General features: G+C 50.3%; 1 protein-coding gene across 7 annotated transcripts in view; it reads left to right on the forward strand.

Moving 5' to 3' along the window:
• Positions 1–17,371: 17,371 nt before the first annotated feature.
• The window catches only part of VANGL1 (VANGL planar cell polarity protein 1), a 57,330-nt gene continuing 49,136 nt past the window's right edge, over positions 17,372–25,565 (forward strand). The window contains exons 1-2 of one of the 7 annotated variants that reach the window (XM_037909393.2): positions 17,518–17,585; positions 23,932–24,019. The gene's annotated coding sequence lies outside the window, so the exon portion shown is untranslated. Of the gene's footprint in view, positions 17,586–20,684; positions 20,801–23,931; positions 24,020–25,565 lie in introns of those variants that run through there. The other 6 variants (XM_037909378.2, XM_037909383.2, XM_037909374.2 and 3 more) reach the window with 6 other exon arrangements.

A 25,565-nucleotide genomic window follows, 5' to 3' on the forward strand; every position in this document is an offset into this window, starting at 1 on the left:
GATCCATGCATCTGGGGTGTTTGTTTGGGCCCATCTCTAGTTTTTAAGATGGAAAATTAAACCTTCACTGGCGACCAATCATAAGCCCTTATTTTAAGCCACCATCTTAAATTATTCTCAGGGTTGGCAGTACAGTTTTGTTTGACTTTTGCTTCAAAACCTTATCTCTTGTTTACAACACTGATTTTTCTGCTGGTGGTTTGGTGGCTGCTTGAGACAGTTTGGGTGGGTGGGGCTGTAGCTATCCCTAACAAATATGTACACACACACACACTCACACACGATTGTCTCAAGCAGCCGCCAAAGGGCCAGCAAAAAAATCAGTCATGTAAACAACAGATACGGTCTAATGATAAAACTTCTTTCTTTCGTGAGGGAGGTGTCTGCAGTAAAAACTCAGCATAACACACGCTTAATGTAAACAGCCCCAACTCCAAAGAAACCCATTTTAATATTTCTTCAAACAGAAAATTCTAAGTTAGAACTAGTTGCACAGTCACCTGTTTGCAACCAAGCAGTATCTATCTAACCTAGAGGTTCCCGAACTGGGGCTCACAGAATGTTACAGGGGGTTCGCCACAAAAATGTCACTCATGGCGGCCAGAGGACCCGAGGCATTGGAGGCAGCAGGTGGGACCCGGTTGCGGGGCTGGCAGCCCGAGCCCCAGGGAGAGCGGGGCTGGGCAGTTTGGGCTGGCAACCCAAGCCCTGCCCCCGTCAGCGGGGGAGCCGGCTGCCCAAACCCCAGCGCTCCATGCGGGGCTGGCAGCCCGAGCCCCAGGGAGAGCGGGGCTGGGCAGTTTGGGCTGGCAACCCAAGCCCTGCCCCCGTCAGCGGGGGAGCCGGCTGCCCAAACCCCAGCGCTCCATGCGGGGCTGGCAGCCCGAGCCCCAGGGAGAGCGGGGCTGGGCAGTTTGGGCTGGCAGCCCAAGCCCTGCCTCCGTCAGCGGGGGAGCCGGCTGCCCAAACCCCAGCGCTCCATGCGGGGCTGGCAGCCCGAGCCCCAGGGAGAGCGGGGCTGGGCAGTTTGGGCTGGCAGCCCAAGCGCTGCCTCCATCAGCGGGGGAGCCGGCTGCCGAAACCCCAGCGCTCCATGCGGGGCTGGCAGCCCGAGCCCCAGGGAGAGCGGGGCTGGGCAGTTGGGGCTGGCAGCCCGAGTCCTGGCGGTCAGCGGGACCTGGAGCCCGAGCTCAGTTGACCGGGGTGGTCAACGGGGTCCAGCAGCAGGAGCCGTGCAGAGGAAATTTAAACTTAAATCCCTGGAAATATTCATTTTTAGGAGGGGGTTCACGAGATTTCACAATTTAGTGAAAGGGGTTCCTGGGCTGTTAAAAGTTCTTACCCACCTTACTTACGTGGGTAAGAGTTTGCAAGATCAGGGCCTTACTTTGTAAAGCTCTTGGAGATGAAAGGTGCCATTTGCATCCGATGAAGTGAGCTGTAGCTCATAAAAGCTTATGCTTAAATAAATTGGTTAGTCTCTAAGGTGCCACAAGTACTCCTTTTCTTTTTGCAGATACAGACTAACACAGCTGCTACTCTGATTTAAATGTATGTTACCTTATTTTCATTGATATGAACCACTGGCATTCTCTGAACTGGCCAGCTGGTGGCACTGTTAACTGTCTTAAGCAGCACATGTTGCTGTTAGGCTGGTTTCAAAGAGCCGGGAAATGTTCTGCTCCAGCATAGAAAAATGTTCTGTTCTGCCCGAATTAAAATATAAATCTTGTTTTTCATTTTTCTTTACCAATTTTACTCAACATTTAAAGTGAAATTGCAGTTTAAAGGCACAAGACTTTGCTCCTCCCCCCCTATTTCCCCCTTACTTTTGTCGACAGCTTTTAATTGGTTGAATTTCCAATTGTTTCTCCTTTCAGCATGTGCCAACGTTTTTCACAGCCTCACAAACACCTACAGCCAAATCCCTCCCGGCTGTAAGTCCTCTGGCTTCGACACTGAGGATAAATTTGCTCTGTCAGGTCTGTTGCTCGAGTGCTCTAAAATAGATTGAAGTTTATTTACCAATATTGAGTCAGCCACTGGTGGCCGGACATGGGACTCAACTTCAGACTCATGAGGCCAAATGCTGAAGTATGTACTTGGGGCCTCATATGATCTTCTCTGCTTCTGTGAGCAAAGGGAAGCATGCACCCCATGGCCAGATAGGGGGAAAGCTACCTCCATAGCATGGTCCTACCTCCCCCAAACCTCCAGGAGCTCCTCCATGAGATCTCTGCAAGGATCCAGATATGCAGTTTGGAAATAAGAGGGGCGGCCATTGCTTGCACTATATTTCATACCTCTCGGGCAAAGCAGGCGAGCTTCTGATCTCAGTTCCTCTTCCACTCCGTAGACCTCTTATCCCTTGGAGGTAGCACCTACCTTAACTTTGCTCCTTCAAACTTTACGGGAGAAATGGTTACGTAGCTTGTTTTTAAAATATTATTACTGAAATCTGCATTAGAGATGGACCAAAACCAGGCATTTATCTAAAACATATACCTCCCACCTCCAAATTTTAGGAAGTTAGGAGAAATGGAAATCAGATCCCAACTAAACCCAGGTTTGGTTTTGCAAAACCCAGCCAGCGAGCTTGTGCAAACTCAGAGCCCCCACTCCTCATCACATAGAATTCTTTATTAGATTATTTAACTCTATAAAGGGTTGTGGGAGATATTTTGTGTGTAAGTTGCTATGTGTTGTGCAGCTTGTACTAGTACACACTGCTCCACTTTCCCCCTTTTCAAACAGCAGCCAAGCCATAAGGGAAGGAATTCCCCATATTCATCTCTCTCCAGCCCCATCTTCTTCAAAACAAGACCTCCTGCAGTGTGTAAGCTAAACCAAGGTTCTTCTTCAAATGCTTGTTCAAGTCATTTCCAATCAGGTGTGTGCATAAGCGCCGACTCCGTGGGTGCTCTGCACCCCCAGCAGCCAAGCTCCCCTCACCCCCGACCCCATCTCACCTCCTCCCCCCGCGCTGAACACTCCGTGTCCCCACTCCTCTGCCTACCTCCCAGCACTTCCTGCCGCCAAACATCTTAGGATTTTCCAGGAGGGAGGGGGACTCTCCCTCTGTAGTCCCGGCACTGTTGGGGTCGACATCAGCATCCCGGGACCCCCAGGCACCGTGGGACCCCCTGGGTGCGGAGGGAAGGGAACAGCCAATTCTTCCGGGGCTTTCATCCTCTTCCTCACCAGATGAGGTGGTGGCAGGCACGACTGTAGTCCCAGCCCTAGAGGACAGCAGAGTTCTGCAGTGGCGGTGGGCTGCCCAGGGCCTGGGCATCCAGGCAGAGGAGGTTGTGGAGGAGGCCGATCCCGTGGAGGAGGCCGATCCCACGGTGGATAGCCTCTTCTCCTCCGGGCCTGCACGCGTTGCCCTGCCCCTCATAAAAACCATCTCTGACACCACAAAGACTTTGTGGCAGACCCGAGCCTCATTGCCCCCTATGGCTAAGTGCAATGAGACGCTATTTTGGGCCATCCAGGGGCTACAAGCACTTATACACCCACCCTCCACCAGATTCCCTGGTAGTGGACGCTGCTAATCAACATGAGCACCAGAGCTACCAGGAACCCTCCTCAAAGAATTGGGACGCGAAAAGACTCTACCTCTTTGGGAGAAAGGTCTACTTGACTGGCAGCTTGCAGCTCCATATTTCTAACCAGCAGGCCACTGTTAGCAGGTATTGCTATAATATGTTTGGAGTGATAGCTAAGTTTATGGAGCTGCTCCCGCAGGACTCCCGTGCCAAAGTTTCGGCTCTGGTGGAGGAGGGAAAGCTTATCTCCTGGACCTCACTGCAGGCCGCTCTGGATGGGGCGGATGCGGCCACTTGGGTTATGGCCACAGGGGTTGCCATGAGAAGGAGCTCCTGGCTACAGGTCTCCAGTCTGCCATATGAAGTCCAGCAGACTATCCAGGACCTCCCCTTTGAGGGTTCAGCTCTCTTTTCCGAAAAGACAGCTAAAAGGCTGCATAGCCTAAAAGACTCGAGAGCCACACTCAAGTCATTGGGCCACCACACTCCTGCCACCCAGCGGAAACACTTAAAACCACAACCTCCACCATGGATCTACCAGCCACAGAACTGGCAGGACGGTTCCCGGAGGAAGAACAGGAGCAGCAGGAAAAGACAACACCCGTCCTCAGGCCAGGGCTCTGGCCAATCCAAGCCATCTTTGGACCAGAAACAGGCCTTTTGAAGGTGCACACGAGGGCGGCATACCAGTGCATAAATTGGATCCAACCCACCTTACCTTCTCGTCCCGACTATCCCCTTTCTACCCTGCGTGGGCCCGTATCACACTGGAGCGATGGGTGCTCCGCACAGTAGAAAGGGAATACATACTCCAATTCTCGGCCCTCCCACCCCCCTTCCCTGTCTCTCTTCAGGGACCCTTCTCATGAGCAACTCCTCATGCAGGAAGTGCACTCGTTCCTACCGCTGGGGGCAGTGGAAGAGGTTCCTCAGGAGTTGAAGGGCAAGGGCTTCTATTCCTGGTATTTCCTAATACCAAAAGCCCAGAGGTGGGCTCAGGCCCATCCTAGACCTGTGAGAGCTCAACGGGTTCATGAAGAAACTCAAGTTCCACATGGTCACTTTGGCCTCCACCATCTCTTCCCTGGATCCAGGGGACTGGTACGCCGCCCTCAACTTGAAGGACACTACTTTCATATAGCAATTACACCGTCCCACAGAAAGTACCTCACGCTCGTGGACAGCACCAGTTCATAGTCCTCCCGTTCATTCTGTCAGTGGCGCCTGGAGTATTTACCAAGTGCATGGCAGTCGTGGCCATGTTCCTGCGTGGGCGGCAGGTACAAGTATTCCCGTACCTTGACGACTGGCTGATCAAGGGCCCCTCCAGGGCCCAAGTGCAGGCACAAGTCGACTTCATAAGAATGATATTAGACAAACTGGGCCTTCTCCTGAACGTGGGAAAATCTACACTGTCCCCAGTTCAGAGGATAGAATTTATAGGGGCGGTTCTGGACTCGATGCAGGCCAGGACATACCTCCCGGAAACAAGGTTCTGGGCTCTGGGCAATATCATTCAAAGTCTTAGGCAGTTCCCAACTACCACATCAAGGAATTGTCTGAAACTCCTGGGACATGACTGCTTGCACCTATGTGGTGCAACATGCCAGGCTCGGACTCCAGCTGCTCCAATCGTGGTTAGCCTCAGTGTATCGGCCAGGTCGGGACAATTTGCAAAGGGTCGTGACTCTGCCTCACCTGATCCTCAACTCTCTCCTGTGGTGGCTCAACTTGCAGGTAGTGTGTGAAGGGGTCCCCTTCACCAGCCTTCAGCCATCCCCCTCGCTAGTGACAGACTTGTCAGCCTTGGGCTGAGGGCACACCTGGGAGACCTCAGGACACAAGGCCTTTGGTCTTAGGCAGAACTCGCTCTCCACATCAGTGTCAGAGAGCTGAGACCAGTCTTCCTGGCATGCCAGACTTTCCAAGCCCACTTGGCAGGGAGATGTGTATCAGTTATTACAAACAACACCATGGCAATGTTTTACATCATCAAACGGGGGTGCACGTTCCTCTTCCCTGTGCCAGGAAGCCCTCAGGCTGTGGGACTTTTGTGTGTAGCATTCAATACACTTGCAAGCTTCATACCTCTCTGGAGTACAGAACGAGTTGGTGGACTACCTACGCAGGTCATTCCACGGCCACGAATGGTCCCTACGCCCAGATGTCGCAAACTCTATTTTCCAACAGTGGGGCTTTCTCCAGATAGACCTGTTCACCACGCGATGCAACAGGAAGTGCCAGCAGTTTTGCTCCTTCCTGAATCACAGCCCAGGCTCCATCACGGACACGTTGCTCAATCCATGGGGAGGCAGTCTCCTATACGCATTCCTGCCCATCCCTCTTGTTCACAAGGTGCTCCTCAAGATACGGAGGGAAGAAGCTTAGGTGGTATTGATGGCTCCAGCCTGGGCCCCCCAACACTGGTACACATCTCTCCTGGAAATATCCGCAGAAGCTCCAGTCACTTTGCTGCTCTTCCTGGGCTTGATAACTCAGGCACCCGACCCTCGAGTTGTTGCACCTCACTGTGTGGAAGCTCCATGGCTGAATCTGATGGAGCTCTCCTACTCGGACCTGGTTACACAAGTCCTCTTTGGCCGTAAGAAACCCTCCACCAGGGCTACCTACCTACCTGGCCAAGTGGAGGAGATTTTCAATCTGGTCGGCGCATTGCTGTCCGTCTCCGATGCTCGCCTCTATACCACTTATACTGGACTACCTTCTCCATCTTAAGCAGCAGGGGCTGTCCATGTCGTCAATAAAGGTACACTTGGCCGCCATTTCTGCCTTCCAGCCAGGTGCAGCGGGCCGATCAGTCTTTGCCAACTCTACGGTCAGTTGTTTCCTGAAAGGTCTCGACAGGCTTTACCCTCACGTCTGACAACCAGTCCCAGCCTGGGACCTTAATCTGGTCCTTTCCAAACTGTCGGGGCCGCCCTTTGAACCACTGGCAACATGTTCCTTGCTCTATCTCTCATACAAGGTGACGTTTCTGGTAGTGATAACCTCAGCCAGGAGGGTGTCTGAGCTCAAGGCCCTAACATCAGAGCCTCCTTACACGGTGTTCTGTGAGGACAAGGTTCAGCTCAGGCCACATCCAGCATTCCTCCCAAAGGTTGTCTCCCAATTTCACATCAACCAGGACATCTTCCTCCAGTGTTCTATCCTAAGCCGCATGCAAGCAGCAGGGAGCAGAGGCTTCACTCGTTGGACGTCCGCAGAGCGTTAGCCTTTTACACTGAAAGAACGACGCTGTTCTGGAAGTCCATTTAACTGTTTGTGGCCGTGGCAGACAGGATGAAGTTCTTCCAGTCTCCTCTCAATGAATTTCGTCAGGGATCACGTCCTGCATCTGGGAGTGCTACAACCTGGCAGAGGTGCATGTCCCTCCGCTCACTGCCCACTCCACCAGGGCGCAAAAGCATTTCTGACACATGTTCTCACCCAGGAAATATGTAGGGCAGTGACATGGTCCTCAATACATACTTTTACATTGCATTATGCTATCACCCAGCAGGCAGGAGACAACGTGGCCTTTGGTAGAGCAGTGCTCCAGTCAGGTGACATCTGAACTCTGACCCCACCTCCAGAACTTGGGCTTGTGAGTCACCTGATTGGAATTGACATGAATAAGAACTCGCACAAGAAAAAACAGTTACTCACCTTCTCGTAACTGTTGTTCTTCGAGATGTGTTGTTCATGTCCATTCCAATACCCACCCTCCTACCCCTCTGTCGGAGTAGCTGGCAAGAAGGAACTGAGGGGGTGGCAGGTTGGCAGAGCCCTATACTGAGCACCATGAAGGCGCGACTCCAGAGGGCACCCAGGCCGACGCAATGGATGCTGCTAGGGGAAAAATCTTCCGGCTACCGTGTATGCGGTGTGTGCACATGCCTGCTTGGAATGGACATGAACAACACATCTCTAAGAACAACAGTTATGAGAAGGTGAGTAACGTTTTTTTCCTTCTGCTTATCTGTGGACTCTATATACACCTAAGCATCTGACAAATCCCACTGAACAGAGGGGGCAGGGGTGTGCATGCTCACACAAACAAGCCCCATAGGGATCTGATAATTTAAACAAGCAGCTCTGACATACAGTCTGCGAGAGGGTAACAGTCTTTCACACACGAGCCAATCCACTCCAGCCTATAACACAGGAGACAGCAGGCTGGAGACATGTGAAAGAGACTAGTACTTCGAACAAAGTGTTGTTGGTTTCACTGGCCAGGCCCCTTTATTTTGTTCCTTTCTGTTCTATCTCAGGAGAAGCACTACATACCTTGCTAACTTTGGCCCAGCCACCTTTGACTCGTAAGCATAATCCACCCAAAGCAATCAAGTGTTAGTCCAGGTAAATTTATGACTAATAAGGAGGTTATTCATTGTCATGCAGTCTTCTTCTTTTGTATGGCATTTGAAAAGCAACGGGCTGGGATTATAGTTGAATCTTAAGCTTCAAAAGACATTCTAATGCTTCTGGGGTAGGTAGGTGGATCCCCCTTCTGCCACCACTATAAGTGTCAGTGGGCAGTTGCCCATCGTATGTCACATGGTTTGTACCTCACCATGGTCACAATTTGGTGATTATTTGATTTTCCATTTGTGGAGCAGATATCGAAACCTTCCATGTGTTGTCTGAACGCAGTTGAGTGCAGTCCACTGCCTATAAGGAAGCAGACTCCCCAAGGCTTCTTTAATTGGATCTTCAATCAGGTCTTTGTTTGGGACCTCACAGGTGGCCCACAATTCAAGTCAGCCAGTGCTGGCGTCCCTTCCGTTGGCCTGTAGCATTGACACATGGATCCAGAAAGGCTTCCTGGATTGGAGTCAGGAGTGTGGCAGTGAATGAGATCTTGGTTTATCGGCAGGTCCAGAGTGGCCAGGCTCTTATTGTACTCTCGGACCACAGCAGCAGCTCACCTGATGTTGGCTGATGCGATGCCTGCCAAAACTGGGAGCCCCGGTATTGGTGTTGATTTGAGAAAGCCTCTAACAGTCCTGAGCGCGGCATTGATTTCAGTGTCAATGAGATTGGTGTGGGAGGTGTTGCACCAAACTAGCGTGCAGTACTCCACATGTGACAAAACTAGGGCTGATACTGATATTCAAAGTGTACATGCATCACATCCCCAGGATGTGCCAGTGAGCTTCCGAATGATGTTGACCCTTGTTTTAATCTTTTTGGTGTTGTCAAGATGTTGGCGATAGCTCACGTCCAATCATGGGTAACTGCAATGTACTGTGGATTGTGGTCATGGGATAAAGGCAGACCACAAAATTCCACTTTCAGAGGCACTTTGGCTTTGTGGTTGTTCAAGTTGATGGCATCTATAAGTGTTTTTGAAGCATTGAGTTTCAGTTGCCAAGCTTTGAAATATGCCTCAAGCATCCAGAGATTGTTGTTCATGACCTTTTCTGTGGCCTTCAGAGAGGATGCTTACACTATTCTTGCACTGTTCGCGCAGTAATCATCTGCATAGATGAATTTCCAGGATGATGTGGGTGACCGGAATGTCGCTGGTATAGAGACTGAACAGTGCAGATGCTAAAACGGATCCATGTGGGAGGCCATTGTTAAGTCTCCATGATTTGCTAGCAGATTCACCAAGGTGTAGGGTGAATCTTCTATTACTCAGCATCTCAGAGATGAGTCTGATAGTTGATTGGCATGGGAAAGCTACTAATTTCTACAGGAGACCTTTGTGCCATAGAGTATTGTATGCAGAAGAAACATCAATTAACACTGACACTGTTTTTAATTTTTGCTGGTAGCCGGATTCTGTGTAGCTGGTGAAGGCCAGCACCTGGTCACAACAGTTGCGAATGGTCCCAAATCCAACCTGCTCTTTGGGAACCAGTAGCTCCAGTATCATTTGTAAACTTTGAAGTGGGAGCCACTCCAACAGTTTATAGCAACAGCTCAGGAGGCAGATGGCAGTAACCGTTTTTTGGGTCAGTGGTCTCTTTTCCAGGTTTCACAATGCTATGATCTTAGCTACCTTCCACTCTTGGTATTATTCCAGACAAGTGGATGTTGATAAAGAAGTCTGCCAGTCACCTTCTTGTCTTTGGGCCAAGGTTCTTCAGGAATTCTGGATATATTCTGTCCATTCCTTCCACTTTCTTGGACTTAGTGTTGGAGAAACCCTTGTCCACTTTATGTACTGTGTAGAGGGCAGAAAGGGGTGAAGACAACTAGTACTGGTTAGTGTGCCGTAGATTGTGGACTTGCTGCCCTGTGTTTTATCCACCAGCACATGGGAGTTGGCAGTTAACTATCACAGAGATGGCATCTGCACTTACTTGAAGTAGTTTGTAGGCTTCTGGAGTCACACTATCTAAAAGACAGAAGAGAATCTAGGCTTTGTAGCTTGACCTTGGGAAGTCCAGAGTTGTCAGGGTTTCATACCACCTTTTTCATCTTGCTGAATTCAGAGGCTCAACCAATGCTGTTGTGGTTTTGGGGTGTTTGTTGGCTTGATGTTGCTGGAAGAGTGCCTCACTCTCTTCTGATGAGCAAGGAGTGAAGAATGCTTTTCTGAGGCCCCTTGCAGTGCTCAATTTGGAGAGCAATAGTTGGCCTACAGTGCAGTGGTAATGAGCCGGTTATGGTGGGATCTGGCTTATTGCGCTCTGTATGATCACCGCATAGCAGGCCAATCAGCAGACTATAAATTCCAGCATGGTTTCAGAAGGGATCAAATGGGTGGAGCTTCTAGACCTACACAAATTGTGACCAGGCAGAGATGGCTGTTGGGAATGTCATCAAGAACTGACCTTGTAGATGGTATTGGATGGCTGCTAATATTGTGCAACACAAAGCAAAGGTCAAAAGTGTAGCACTTCCTCCGTTGGGCCAACCTGAATGTGCCAGGCTATTTGGCATTGTAAAGCAGGTGCTGGTCTTCAGTGAAAGACCAGGATGTCAGATGTTCTATAGCATGGTCATTCTTGTTACAGGCAGTGATGAGCTGCCAAAATCTTAACAACGGGTTCCCTCCTCACCCCACGAGAGGGTCGTTGCCCACCCCCACCCCGCGGGACTCCTGCCCCATCCAACCCCCCCACGTTCCTTGACGCCCCCCCACCCCCAGGACCTCTGCCCTGTCCCCTGACTGCCCCCAGAACCGGGCAGGCGGGTCTCGTGGGCCACCTTAATGGGTGCCCACCCCACCCCTAAGAGCCAGAGGGACCTGCCAGGGGGCGAGGTGGGGAGTCCCGGAGGTGCTTACCTGGGGCAGCTCCCAGGAAGGATCCAGCAGGTCCTTCTGGCTCCTAGGGGTGGGGGAGCGTAGCTGGGGGGAGCAGGGGGAGCGGCTGCTCCCCCACTGATCACATCAAAAGTGGCGCCTTAGGCGCCAACTCCCTGGGTGCTCTGGGGTTGGAGCAACCACGGGGAAAATCGGTGGGTGCAGAGCACCCACTGGCAGCTCCCCACCCCGCGCCCAGCCCCAGATCACCTCACCTCCACTCCTCCTCCTCCCCCGAACCCACCACCCCGCTCTGCTTCTCCGCGCCCCCAGCTTCCCGCGAATCAGCTATTCGCACGGAAGGGCTGAGAAGCAGGCAGCGGCTTCCCGCTCAGGCCGAGGGTGGCGGACGTGAGCTGGGGCGGGGAGCGGTTCCCCTGCGCCACCCCCCCCCGGGTTACCTGCTGCGGCGCAGGTGGCCCTCCTCGCGCCCCCCCACCCCAGCTCCCCTCCTCCTCCCTGGGCCTGAGCGGGAAGCCGCCGCCTGCTTCTCAGCCCGCCCCAGCTTCCCACGCGAACAACTGATTCGCGGGAAGCCTGGGGTGGGGGGCGGAGAAGCAGAGCGGGGCAGCGCGTTCGGGGGGGGTAGGGGGAGGCAGAGCGGAGGTGAGCTAGGGGTGGGGCGGGGAGCTGCCGGTGGGTGCTCTGCACCCACCAAATTTTCCCCTTGGGTGCTCCAGGGCTCTAGCACCCATGGAGTTGCCACCTAAGGTGCCACTTTTGGCCAGTTAAATTTAGAAGCCCTTTTAGAACCAGTTGTCTCTCGCGGAACAACCGGTTCTAAAAGGGCTTCTAAATTTAACAACCGGTTCTAGTGAACCAGTGTGAACTGGCTCCAGCTCACCACTGGTTATAGGCTATGGTGGCTATTGAAATCGCTGATGTGGATGGTAGGATGGCATGGGGTTAGTAACACTGGACATGGCCATTCCATTGACAGAGGCTTGTACATGTTTATGACTGTTAGATTGATGATCTTGATGGCAATTGGGTAAAGCTTGGGGATCTGCATGTCCTGAATGGAATCCTTAAGGTCATGTTTTACGTATGTCACGAGTCCATATTTGGGGTGATGGCTTGCAGATACGAGGATGCATCCATCGATCTTTGATCAGTGGCCTTCACTCTCCAGGTGTGCTGCTGGCAGCACAGACACATCGATATTTTGAGTCCCCAGAATCATTGTAATATAATCGCCCTTTGCATTGCATAGGCCCTCAGTGTTGAGCTGCTTAATTGCAATGATGGGCCTATTGGAAGGAAGGTTTGGCCCAGACATGGGCCATTATTGACGTTACTTTTCTGATCGGGAGGTCTTTTAAGGTCATTCGGCACACTGTGACCAATTGTCCTGCAGTATAATAAGCAACAGGAAAATGGGAAATCAGTCTTGCTTATAGGCCCAGAAAGACCTTTGATTTGGTCAGCTGGGGATGCTTTTCCATGGTGCTGGGAGAGGTGGAGCCTGGGGTCAACTTTATTAACTGAATGAAAATCCCAGAAAGATTTTTGGAAGAGGGAGAGCAGAATAAACATACAGCAGCTCCCAACTCAGTATCTGACAAAAGTGACCCAGGGATTCCCACGTATGTCTCTTATTTTACCAGGATGGCAGAGAATCCAAAATCTGACATGAAAATATAACAGAAACAAATAAACAAACAAAAATAAACAGAAAAAGTTGGGCTTCTTTAAAACAAATCAATAGCTTAGATGCTGCTGGGAAAATAAGAGCAAACTTCAAAGCAAAGAGACTACTTAAAAGGAAGTTTAAATCTCTAGAGTTCATGAGAAACCTTAGCCACCACTAAACAACTGATGTCCTAGAGGAGAACATTTAAAAAGTCTACTTAGCAAGCTTAATAAGCTGGCAAGTGTGTCACCTGCCACGAGCAGCATATCAAAGTGCTGGCACAATGACTCAAAACACTGACGGGTTCAGTACAGGAAGAAGAAATGTGCATGCTTCTCACGTCCCCCTCATTCTAGGTCCAGATTATCTAAATTCCACACACACTTTTCACATTGCAAAATATTTACAACAGAAATGCAGAATCATTTTAGACAGTTGTTTACACCAAAGGAATGTATCCCCACAGCATTTCCAGTTGCCTTCATGAATTGTTCTTTGTGTTCCCCATTCTGGAACTTTGACACATATTCCGTCCCATATTTGGGCCTTGGCAGATTGCAAGGCATGGGGATGTGTACAAACACCAATCTGCTGTACCTGTGGAAAGACACCTAGAGCAACGCTCACAGATGTTGGGTGCAACTCCATTGCCCTTCACATTGATAACCCCTTGATCTCCCTTGCTTGCAGGCATCAGTGGGTCTTTTTTTTTTTTGCTGACTCTTATGCTTGAAATACCCTCCCTCAATAAAGTCTCCCAAGCCAGCTGCTTCACCACAATCAAATCCCTGCTTAAAACTTACTTCTGCCATCTTGTTTATGAGAAGTGAAAGGGAATATAGGTTAAAACAGAAAGGAACTGGCCTATTGAGATGTTTTCTCATGTGCCATTGAGGGTGCATACTCCTTGGGGCACAGACTGTCCTCATGGTTTGGGGAAGCAAAATTTGGGGGTCAAATTAAGAAATAATGATTTTATCTCACTATTCAGTGCTATAAATATGCACAGCACTTTAGAAACATCCAAGCCATCCTCCTAACCAAAGAGCTCAACTAGTGCCAAACATTTCATTGTGCAGGGCCGGATTAATGCAGAGGCTTTAGGGACTGCAGCCCACGCCCCCGGGCTAAGGGGGACCATAGCGCAGCAGGGCTTAGGCAGGCTGCCTGCCTACCTCACACCCCCTCCTGCACCCCAACCCCCTGCCCCGGGTCAGAATCCCCTCCTGTACCCAAATTCCCTCCCAGACCCCGAACCCCCTCCTGCACTCCCTCCCAGAGCTTGCACCTGTCACTGTCTCCTGCACCCCAACACTCTGCCCCAGTCTGGAGCCCCCTCTTGCATCCAAACTCCTTCCCAGAAAGAAACTAATATAACAGCTATTCTAAGGTAAGAAGTAGGTTATTTTAAATTAACTATATTCTACATGTTTTAAGACTGAAATGTAATCACAGAACGGCTTTATATTAATTAAAAGGCAAGTTTAGTATAGCATTAATAGCCTTGATGCCATAATTGTGATCATTTTGTTTTAAATTAGGAAAAAGACTTGTATACAGGGACCCCACAGAATCTAATAGCCCCGGGCCCACAGGAGAGGTAATACGGCCCTGCCCCTGTGCTTTAAATGGTGAACGGTAAGTATATAACCAATCCTAGGTCAGCACGTAACCATGAACACATCACACATTTCATCTACCAGAGTAGAGGTGGGCAAACTATGGCCCGCAGGCCACATCCGGCGCGCGGGACCATCCTGCCTGGTCCCTGAGCTCCTGGCTGTGGAGGCTTGCCCCCGGCCCCTCTGCCATTAACTGCCGTGTGGTGCAATGCTCTGGGCGGCGGGGCTGCAGAGCCCGGCCTGACCGGGTGCTCTGTGCTGCGCGGCTGCCTGTCCTGGTGCAGCCGCAGCCACCAGTGCTCCAGGCAGCACGGTAAGGGGGCAGGGAGCGGAGGGAGGGGGTTGGATAGAGGGCAAGGGAGTTTGGGGGGTGGTCAGGGGCATGGATAGGGGTTGGGCGGTCCCAGGGGGGCACTCAGGAAGGAGAGGAGGGGTTGGATGGGGTGGCGGTGGATGGGGCAGGGGTGTGGATGCGGCAGGGGTTCCAGGGGGACAGTCAGGAAGGAGAGGGGGGGTTGAATGGGGTGGGGGGGCAGTTAGGGGTGAGGGGTTCGGGGGCGGTCAGGGAGAAGGGGTGGTTGGATGGGGTGGCAGGGGCAGTTGGGGCGGGGGGTCCGAGGGTGGTCAGGAGACCGAGAGCAGGGCGGGATGGATGGGGAAGGAGTCCCAGGGAGGTCATCAGGGGGTGAGAAGTGGGGGGGTAGGATAGGGGGCAGGGGCCAGGCCATGTCTGGCTGTTTGGGGAGGCACGGCCTCCCCTAACTGTCCGTCCATACAATTTCAGAAACCCGAAGCGGCCCTCAGGCCAAAAAGTTTGCCCGCCCCTGTACTCGAGTCTGCCTGGGAAGAGTGGACCCAAATTACCATTGCCCTGTGTTACAAGTCACCAACCTGTTATGAGTCCACCCAGTTGCCGGGTCACACAGGCTTCCAAGTCAACTGAGTCTGGGTAGAGCCTGGTCACTGTTTCTAGTTCTGGGACTTTAGGACACACTCCCAGGTTCAGAGCTCATGAGCCATCCTTCCTTGATGGGACACTGCCATCCAGCTGCCCTAGACCTCCCAACCAGTGTCAGACCTCCCAAGACCCCCAGTTGCTTACATACACTCCCCCAGAGTTCCACCTGGGCTATGGGTACTCTGGGCTTCTCGTTTAACCCTTCTGGGAGACCGTGGCAGGAAAGCCAGGGACATGGGCTTAGCAAAGGAATTAGCCACAGAAACCTTGCTGTTAGAGCACTGAGAGTTACAGGTCTTTGAAAACAAGCAAAGTCCTGAGATCTACTGTCCAAAGTTCTGCGTGCAGGCTTGTTTGGGTGGGCCACTTCTGCCAAACTGGCTTTCCTCTATTTAACGCAGATTAGGCCAGTTTATCAACTTGACATAAAATAAATCAAGCAGCCCTTAAACCCTCAGGCTTGCAGTCTATCGGTCCCCTGAAAGCAGCTTGGTGTAAGGCTGTTGCCCCTTTGCCTTCTCTTTCTCTATCTGCTCTCCTTCCTTTATAGCTGGGTTTGCTTTCTTTATTGCTCCCAGCTGTGGGTGCTTTTCTCCATGGTTGGCAGTTCTGGTAGCTGTGCTGGGGTATGGTCAACTTGGTTCTATGAGCTGGGGAAGGCTCTTTTCTGCCTATGTTCTGTCTGGGGTTTGTGTCATGGAGTCACTGGGCATGCTCTCAAGCAGGGTCTCTCCTCTATGCCGTATGCTCAAACTGGGAAGCTCCAACCCCCTTGCCCCTTTGTTAAGCTTGCCCCACCTGCAAACCCTGCCATAGAAAAATCATTGTTCTATAGGAGTGGGCCAGTACTTGAGTTCTTCACTCAATATTGCTCTGTGATGGTCGTTCAGCAAAGTGTTATTCCAGGGCAGAGCAACTAGTCTGGAATGCAATTCAATATGCTGCCCTCAGGCAAGTTTAGATGTGTGTTCCACTCATCATATAAAATGGAGTTAATAAATTGATACTCCACTCATGTTATACCCTGCATACACCAGTGCAAAGTAGGTATAGCAAGCTACCAAATCAGAGTGAAATGAAAGTTTAATCTCTTAATAAGTTCTGTGCCTTTGTTCTATTATAAACCAGCATAAGATATAGATCAAATATCATAGATCAAAGGGGGGCAGAAGAGGGTGCAGGAAAAAACACATAACCCAACATCCCCCAACTAACACTACAATAACCTAGTACCCTGCATTAACATATAACATGAAGAAACATCTTAAATATCTGCTTCCTTTAAAGGACAGAACATTTTCTAGTAGTTAAAGGACAAGACAGGGAGCCAGGAGATCTTGATTCTATTGCTTGCTCTGCCACTGAAAACTTTACAGTCTAAATAGGACAAGACACACAAAAGGTGTGTGGGGGGGGAAACTGAGGCACAGAGCGGTGAAGTGACTTGCCTAAGGTCACACAGGAGGTCAGTGGCAAACCCAGGGACACAACTCAAGCCTCCTGACTCCCAGTCTAGTGCCATATCCACTAGCCCACAATGGGTATCCACCAAACTAGGAGGAAAAAATATAATGGGGCAAGCAGGGGGCATGCTCTGCAACCGCAGGGATTATTACTGGTCCTTTAGCTCTTACGCACCTAGGCGGAGTGCCTCTTGGTGGCATCTACTGGCTCCTTGGATTCCTTTGAAGAGAAATGGGTGCTGTCTGGGGTTCTCTCTGCAGCCTCTGGGGTTGGAGCATACTGCTTCATACTGTAGAGTGAGGGTTCCAGCACATGGTGATATCGAGTGACCCCAGAGTGTAGGCACTTGTGTACCTAGTGATTAATCAAGCCCTGGGTGGAGAGGGCTGATCCTGCAGGAGAGAAGGTTGCAAGAATCCATGGGGTGGATGCAGCAGTGTGGGGGTGCAAGGGGCTGGGCTCGGGGTTGTGGGGGGAGGTTATAGTGTTGGAAGGGCTAATCCTAAAGAGAGTTGCAGTGGGAGTGAGGGGCAGGGGCAGGGGCTGCTCTTATGTATGGGTGTCTGTAAAAGTGTGGTCCTGGGGAAGGGGTGGGGTATAGTTAGGGATGCTGGGGGCCCTGAGGGAAGCTTGCAGTAGGGCAGGTCAAAGGTGCTGGAACTGGGGGTGCTGCTTCACCTCCTGGCTTCAAGTGGTTTCCATGAAATACAGGGCTCACAGCTGGAGTCAATGGCTCTCACCACTCCCACTACACAAATTGTTCCAGCAGCCCTGGGGCAGGTCCCAGTGGGGCTGGGGGAGCAGCAAGGGGTGGTCCCACGGCGGGGGGGCTGGAGGAGGTTGGGCGGCAGGGGGCGGTCCCAGCAGGTCGGGGGGCCCTGGAGCGGCTGTGCGGAATGGGGGGGGGGGGAGATGTCCCAGCAGGCGGTGGGTCCCGGAGGGGGCTGTGGGGCCGGCAGGCGGACTGCAGGGCGGCTAGTCCTGGGGGGCTGGTCCCTGCGGTGGGGCGGGGCGGTGCTGGGCACAGGAAGCGGAAAGCGGCGGCGCTAGCAACTGCAGCAGCGGGGCTGGTACCGGGAGCAGCATGGAGCGGCCGCGAGAGGTGGGTGCGGGCGGCCCGGCTCCCCCTGCCTGGGGCTCCCCCGGCCCGCCGCGGGGCGCGGGCTCCCCCTCCGCAGCGCTGCCCGCCGCGGGGCCGGGGCTTCCCCGGGGCTCTGCCCTGCACGCGCCCAGCACCCCCGGGGCTGCTCTCGCCTCCCCGGGCTGGCCCCACATCCCCTCCCCCGGGGGGGCGGGGGTCCCGCTGCGGCTTGCGCCCCTCAGCCCTCCCCCCGCGGGGCAGGTAGCCCCAGGGGGCTGCGGCCGTGCCACCCCTTCCCCGGCTTCCTCCTCCAGCAGCCCCCTGCCGGGCCTGTTCAGCCCTCGGCCCCAGCCGGGCGTGCTCTGTGCCTGGGGGCTGGCGGGCCACAGCCCCTCTCCCATCGGGGGCCGCCCGGCATGGAGGATGGTTCTTAGCTGCTGGGCTGCATCTGAGCTCAAGGCTGGGTGGCCCCTCGGCTCAGGCTGGCAGGCATCTCGCTGCCTGTGTTAAACCAGGGTCGGGGAAGCAGTAACCGGGCTTCTGTGGGTCTCAGCTACCCGCCAGCGTGTACTTCACTTGCACATCCTGGCTAGTAGGTGCCTGATCCGTTTGGGCACTCCACGCTCCTTGTGGAAGGGAGAAGGAGCTTTTTGTCACTTCTCCTCCCCCCCCAGCCTCCTGGCTGCTGCAAGGGTTGCCCCAGCCTCTGTTTCCTAGATCTTCTGCCTTTGTTGCTCAGAGCTTTCCCATGCAGCGGCATAAATCGGACCAGAGTCTTGTCGTTTGGCATTGCTGCCCACACAGTCCTGAATAACAGCAGTGCACACAACTGGAATCTTGCTAACTTCAGGCAGGGCTATGAGCAGCGGCTTAGGCACACTGGGGCTTGCCTGCAGACCTGGGAAGGCAGCACTGCCCTGCGCAGGGTTGCCAGGGAAAGCGTCCCACTCACCAATGGCAAGTGAATTTTTAAAGCCCTGTGTTTGGAGCAAATTAGTCATTGATTAATAAATCAGTGAATTAAAACTGAGTTCAGTGCTCTGCAAATATATCTTAATTCCCTGGATGACGTTTAAGTTGTTTAAATTCCAAGTCTGTTTGGGTAGGTGTATAAGACAAAAAAGCTAGTAAAGCATAATGTGATCTAGTTATACAGAACTTAGTTTGATCACTTGGACTAATGTGACAATTCATGGCTACACAGGTCTGCATGGCTGTCTGTTAAGTTTAGACCATGGCAACTTACAGCCTTTCAGTGATAGAGAGAAACCTGAGATCCTTCTGCTCCGAAAGCACAGGCCTGCACTTGGGCTGCAGGGGACACTCCTTTTAGTTTTTAGCAATATAGGTGGTGATTGTGTCCCCTCAGAAGACTGAGTTATTACTTTTGCCAGTTTGTTGTAACAATTGCGAACTTTGAATGGGTGCTAAAAAAAAAAAGACTTAATTTCTTTGTTTAGAATGTTACTTAATGGTTCAAAATAACCATTCTTGCACCAAAGGCTGAGCTCTTTAGCTACCTTTCCTGAAGGTGCAAGTGACAGGTCATCAGCTTTATTACTCTAGGGAGGCAGAACTAACAATTGTACATAGCGTTAGAATATCAGTTAGGGAAATAGTTTTGATTAGTGGGAGAAGAATTGTATTTTGCTGTTTGGGTTAGTAATTCTTGCCTCATAGTTGCTGAGTATTTAACCTTCTAAGAATTTGATTTTAAAGAGGCTTGGCTTTTTACTCCTTTTGGGGTTTGAATATATAACTGGCTGCAAAGCTGAGACCAGTATTGGTCCTATAGTAATTTAACTTGTTAATCTTTAAAATAAATGGTGAATAGAGTTACAGAAAACCTCCTATTTAAAAAAAACTTCTTGCAAGTCAAAATTCTGGAAGGATTTCCAGCCCACATTCAGCCACACAGAGAGGTAGCTAACCGCCGATGGCTATCAGCCAGGAGCATGAAAACTAAGCAGATATACAGACTGTGTCTAAGTTAGGATACTGCTTCTAAATTCCCATGTTTGCTATTGTCCTTTCGCCTCCACCATTGGAGTGAAGGTTAGTGCATTCAGGGCTCCAGATAGCCACTAACAATCTAAGCACCATAACATCTGACCCTGATCAGAGCAGTGTTTGCATGAAAGAGTGGTTAAAATAATAGTGGCTGCTGGTACCTTGGGTATCTAGTGCTCCAACAGAAGAAGAAAGGGCTGACTGGGTGCTATGGGTAATATTTTTTGCAAATAAATTGCTTACCATCACTTCAGGTTTACTGTCCCATTGAGATGAATAGAAGGAGTTTACACTTCTCTTTGGAGCAAATCCTGCCACTTCCTCCATCGTTACTGAGGACATTGCAAAGCCAGTGAAATTCTACTTTCAAAAGGATGGGGAGCCCCTGTAAGAGGTGCATGTTATGAAGCCCAGCTGGGTTGCCCAGTTCCACCCCCTGTAGTTGAAGTGTAAGTTGCACAAAGGATGGGGTACAAACAGACATCTCAGTTGTTCTCCAGAGTCTCAGCTTTCATTTAGAAGAACCCCCAAAAGTCTAGCTATTACGGTTTCAGAGAAAACCTTGAAAATGTGACCTTTGTATAACCAATGCAGATTACTATGCCTGAGTTTGCCGAGGGCCTGAAACAATGGCTCCAAGGTTGACCTGCCCTGTTCGTTTCAACAAAGGCTAACTCGGAGGCCAGGACCCTTTAAATGTCAATGTCGTTCACTATGTCACTGCTCATGAAAGCATAGATCATATAATGAAGACCAGTGTTTCCTAAAGTGTGGGTTGTGCCCTCCTCCCCAAGGATACCACAAAAGATTAGGGGCGTGGGGGGTATGCAAACTAAGAGGTACAGACTCAGCTTCCAAAAATTTGGAGAAGGCTGCAATGAAGCGCTGCTGAGTAACTAGCCGGGGCCCTAAAGAAAGCCCGGTAGGAGCTTTTCAGGACGCAGTCTAGCGGCTGCACATGGTGTGGGCTGTAACTCAAATCTTTTGCTTGGCAAACACTTCCGTTTGTTACAAAGCAAACAGCACTGCTGCATTTTTGGACCTGTAATACATGTTCAAATGATTCACCCATGTGTTTGTATTACCTATTTAAAACAAATTCAGACTCTCCTCCTGCAGGAAGATCCATGCCATATAATGTGAAGGCCTTAACTTAGATATCGGAAATAAAAAAGCTGCTGCCAGAGTGAAAGCTGAAACGTGCCACAAACTCAAGTGCAAAAAAAGTACGTAATGGGGGTTGCGCACTTAAAATGAAAGTCCCGAGTCCTACAACTGGATTCACGTGGACAGACCATTCTGCCCTGGTGGGTGTGATTTCTGGATTGGGGCTTGAGTCACGAACTGCTGAAGTTAATGTTCTTGCCACATTAATTTGGTGAAGTTGCTCATATGTGGCTCTTTCTATTTGTTCTTAAGTGTGCAATTTAATATATTAAACTACATGACTTTTACACTTAAGGAAAAGAGGAATAGGGAAACACCACAGATATACTGTGCAGCCAAGTTAATGCTGCTGGAGGAACTTTTAACTTGTAAATTTCCTGCCTCTTGGTCTTTGGCTGTGCAATCCTAACATTGCCTTAACACAGCTTTTAGGTTTTTGTATTTAATTTCCAAGTCTTTACTAAATTAAATTGGGAGAAATTTCCCTTGTTTGCCAGCTTATGGGCCTCCATTGGCCAATACACAGTTGGTGGCATTTAAATATTGAGGCCAACTGCACACTTAGCTGAATATGTGTGTACTTGTGGATGCTTTCTGCTGCTTATGCTCCAAATGGCATTTTTAAATGCACGTAACTTCACAAACTAACTGCCAAACTCTAATTCAGTAGAAGTTCTAAACCTGCATAAAGATTAATTCCTTACTAAATTTGAAACTTCAAAGCTGAGCTGATCTAGAATTATCTTCCCAAGCACTCCATGAGCAAACCTCGAAATGGTGAGGAAACTGGTGGGGTAGCGTAGAAGGCTGGGTATTTTTGTTCACATTTGTAAATCAAAGGGCTGAATGCGACCAACTCAACTCAACCTTTTTGGTAATGGCCTGGATCTGGGACCTTGCTCTCTTGAAATCAATGACAGACTGACTTCACTAACAGCAGGCTTGGGCCCTAAGCAAGGAAAATGGCCATTCCAAAGAAGAAATTTTTGTGAGCGGTTTATGAGCATGTGAAACTAGGGAGTTACAATGAGTTACTTAGCAACCTCAATTACAGAGATCTCTACTGTACCCTGTGGAGACTGTCTTATCTAATATGCAGTGATTCATCTTGATGTGAGGGGCTAGTGCTCTTCTTGCCAGCATAACCACCTTCCCTTTAGGGAGCGTAGCAGGGCTCTGTATCCCCATGTGCTCAGCAGCTGGATGAAGTTTGAAACACCTTTATGGGCTGCGAAAAGGACACATACAGTCAAAGTCCTACCCAAGTCCTGCCCCACCACACTCTGGTACCCAAAAGGGCTTCCTTCAGTGCCAGTCCAAAGTGTCTGAACACAATCAGGGCATCCTTGAGTAGTCACACATGATGATGAACTTAAATTGGGGTTTAAACTGGTGCAAGCTTGTGACTAGATAAGGCTTCTGTACAGTACAGTTGCCCATCCCCTAGGGCCATGAGGAGATTTATTGTCACTTTTATTGTGATAGCATCTATAGGCCACAACCAGGTTCGGTCCCATTGTGCTAGGTGCTGCACTCATGTCCGCTCTGTGCAGAATGTTAATTTTAGGAGCCTTCCCATTACTTTCTGGGCCTGCCAGTCAAGGACTACTGTAGCTCACGAAAGCTGATGCTCTAATAAATTGGTTAGTCTCTAAGGTGCCACAAGTCCTCCTTTTCTTTTTGCGGATACAGACTAACAACACTGCTGCTCTGAAACCTGTCATTATACAAGGCACTGAATTTAGCCGTATGGCTTCATGAGCCACTGCGTGAGTCCGATGAAGTGGGCTGTAGCTCACGAAAGCTGATGCTCAGATAAATTGGTTAGTCTCTAAGGTGCCACAAGTCCTCCTTTTCTTTTTGTCTTCTTATGGCTTCCCAACCTAATTAGCCCTCCCTTGGGACTCTTCTTTTTTCCTTTCTCTCACCCCCATTGGCAGTTCTTAGGAGTTTATCCCAGCTGGTCTTAGCCATTTCCTACTGTGGGCTACATACCGCACACCCGTCCCTGCCTGACTTGGGTGTGCATGCTCCATGTCAACGGAGCATTGTAGGATTGTGGTCTCTGCAGTCTTCCAAAGGAGGTTGCCTGTGGTGTTGCTCTGTGTTGCTCAAATTGGGTCTGGTCTTCAGGCTTCTGGAAAATTGCCAGTGCAGCCCTGGGTTGCCCAAAGTTTGGGTGCCCTTAGCTGGCTAATAGGCAAAGCCAGTGGTCTCTCTATCCGTTTGAATTCAGTTGGGAGAGAGAGTGCCCATTCATAGCAGCCCTGCTGCAGCCTTGGCAGAGCGCTCTGTTTAACCGTCAGTGTCGCGTGGCCAAGGCTGTGAGGTGTTGCAGAACTCTCGCGTTAAGGGTATTGCTGTTAGTGGTGACTGATCCAAGAGGTTTTACTTTTTGGGACCCTCTCGTTGACTTTTTGTGGCGCTGCATCACAACCATTGCTTTTGTTTACATACACACACACACACACAACTTAGTGGGTGCCTGCCTGCCTGCCCTGGTGTTTCTGTGTTAGCTTAATGAAAATACTTCCTGGTATAGGGTGCGTGTTCTCCACTTGATCCCTTGTGTCACCTCTCCCTACCTCAGAATGGGAACTGCCCGCTCTTGATTCATGCGGGGAAAGCCTGGGTACTTTCGCTGTAGTGTTGGTCTGCTGAAATGCTACGTTGACTCTCAACAGAGATCCTCGTGCCTGTAAAGCAGTACACCATGTGTTATCTCTCTGCCGTCATCCCCTCAACAGGAGCTCCACTGCTAACACACAAGGAATTGCTACATCACAGCACTGGTTACTGCCTTAGGGTTGTAGTTAGAGGAGGGGTTGGGTTCTTGGCTCTGCCACTGAGTTGCTGTGTGATCTCTGGGCAAACCACTTGCCCTCTATGCCTAAGTTTCTCCATCTGTAAAATGGGGATAATACCGACTTTCCAGGGAGGCTCTGAGACTTAAGTAATGTATGTTTACAAAGTGCCTGGAGAACCTCTGAGAGGTAAGAGTGTTAGTCTCTATAGTAGAAGCTAGTGTAATTTCTATCCTGGGGTGGTTATCCCATCGTAGGGGCACATGTATTAGTGGAGAGGACAGCTGCCCTCACAGAATAGATTTGAATAAGGTCACAAACAATTTGTGATTGGAAATAATGACTTTGAGGCCATGCCTGTTAATTGCAACTTCTGTCTAATTCAGGTTGTTCCTCCTCTATTGCATGCAAGTGTTGCTGATTTACAGGAATTGCAGATTATGGCTGTAGGTGGTTTCTACTGATCATGTTCTGGTAAGGGTGTCTTCTTCTCACCACCATCCTTGCGCACACATCTGCACTAGCTTCCGATCTTCTCCTGGCTATACTTCAAGCCTCTCCTACTCGCTTTCAGATCTCTGCAGGGTTCTGCTCTTGCCTGGGTCTCTACCCTCCTGCATCCCACCCAGCTTTGTGCCTCCTTTCATTTGGAGACCTTCCTGCCTTATAGCTGCAACACCCTCCCAATTAACATGCACACAGCCAATGCCCTCTCCATTCAAATGACTCCTGCAAGCGCCCAACTATTTGACAAAGGCCTTGCAGCTCCCACCATCCATGTAACATTTTGTAATATTGTCCCCATTTGTTCCATCAGACTGTGAACTCCATGGGGCCAGCATTTTGTTCTTTGTTCTGCACACTTTATACTGTGTAATGTGGTGTGTGCTGTACACTTACATCACTAATTAGCACATGAGGTGTTAAAAAGATTAGCCCACATGAGTTAAAAAGCCAACTCTTGCTCCTTTTGAAGGAGGTTGAATATTTCTTGCAAGAGGTTTGAAGATTGCTGTGAACAGAAAATAATAGAAGGATTTAATGAAAGCAAACTCTCTCATTTTAGAACTTGTAAATAAGTGTAACACCGATGAAAGTAAAGGCCACAACGCTGATGAGAGGCAGGAATAGCCTGAGCAGGAAATGTATAAGATTGCTCCCTCCTTCCTCATGCCAAACACCAAGCTCTGCCAAGGGCCCGCAGTCTTGAGCTGCAGTCCTGCCACCTACTATTCTAGAGTCTGGGGATCTGTGTGGTGACAGTCCTGATTGTGTGCATCGCAAAAACTGGCAAATTGCTCCTCTCTCCGCTAATCAGTTTAACTTGTAACCTAATCCAAAGTGGGAATTTGGGTTCCCCAGAATGAAAGGGATTAGTGTCCACCAGTCCCTCGCACAGAGCTCCGACTCTATCGGACATGTTTGATTGTTGTTCCAATATCTTGTTCTTTCCAAAGCATGTTCCCTTTCCTGCTTGTTACAAAGATGTCATAAGCCAGAATGCCATACCAAATGTACTCCAGGAAAGAAATCTTGCACAGATCCAGGGTGTGTGTAAAATAAATGTGATCTAATAGTCTCTACCCTGACTCCTGTGACTTTTAAAAAGCTGCAGTTCAGAGCCCAAGTAGCATGTAGATGGTAAGTGATAGGAGGCCTTGTAATCGATGGTATTTTATAGTTAGTAATACTAATAAAATGGACACACCTTGTACTTTAGCAAACAGTTCAGGTTCAGGCACGGTGGGTCTGATTCTCTTTTGCCTTGCCCGCTGGTACGCACCTGCGCAATGTGAGTGTAAAATGTTATCACTGCGACTTGGTAACGTTTTTATATCTCCTTTGCACAGGCGAGGTGGTGGTGGAGACTCGAACCCACTGTATCTTTGTGCATTTTCCAGGAGTGAGTTACAGTCCTCCACTGTGCCGCAGGCATGGGCTGCGTTGCCTTTCCCTCACCAGACCCCTCTGTTTACCCAAAGATTCTGCTGTCCCCTGGAGACTTTGAGATAAATGAGGC

Source organism: Chelonia mydas, chromosome 1 (genome assembly GCF_015237465.2).
Source record: "Chelonia mydas isolate rCheMyd1 chromosome 1, rCheMyd1.pri.v2, whole genome shotgun sequence".
Taxonomy (NCBI): Eukaryota; Metazoa; Chordata; order Testudines; family Cheloniidae; genus Chelonia; species Chelonia mydas.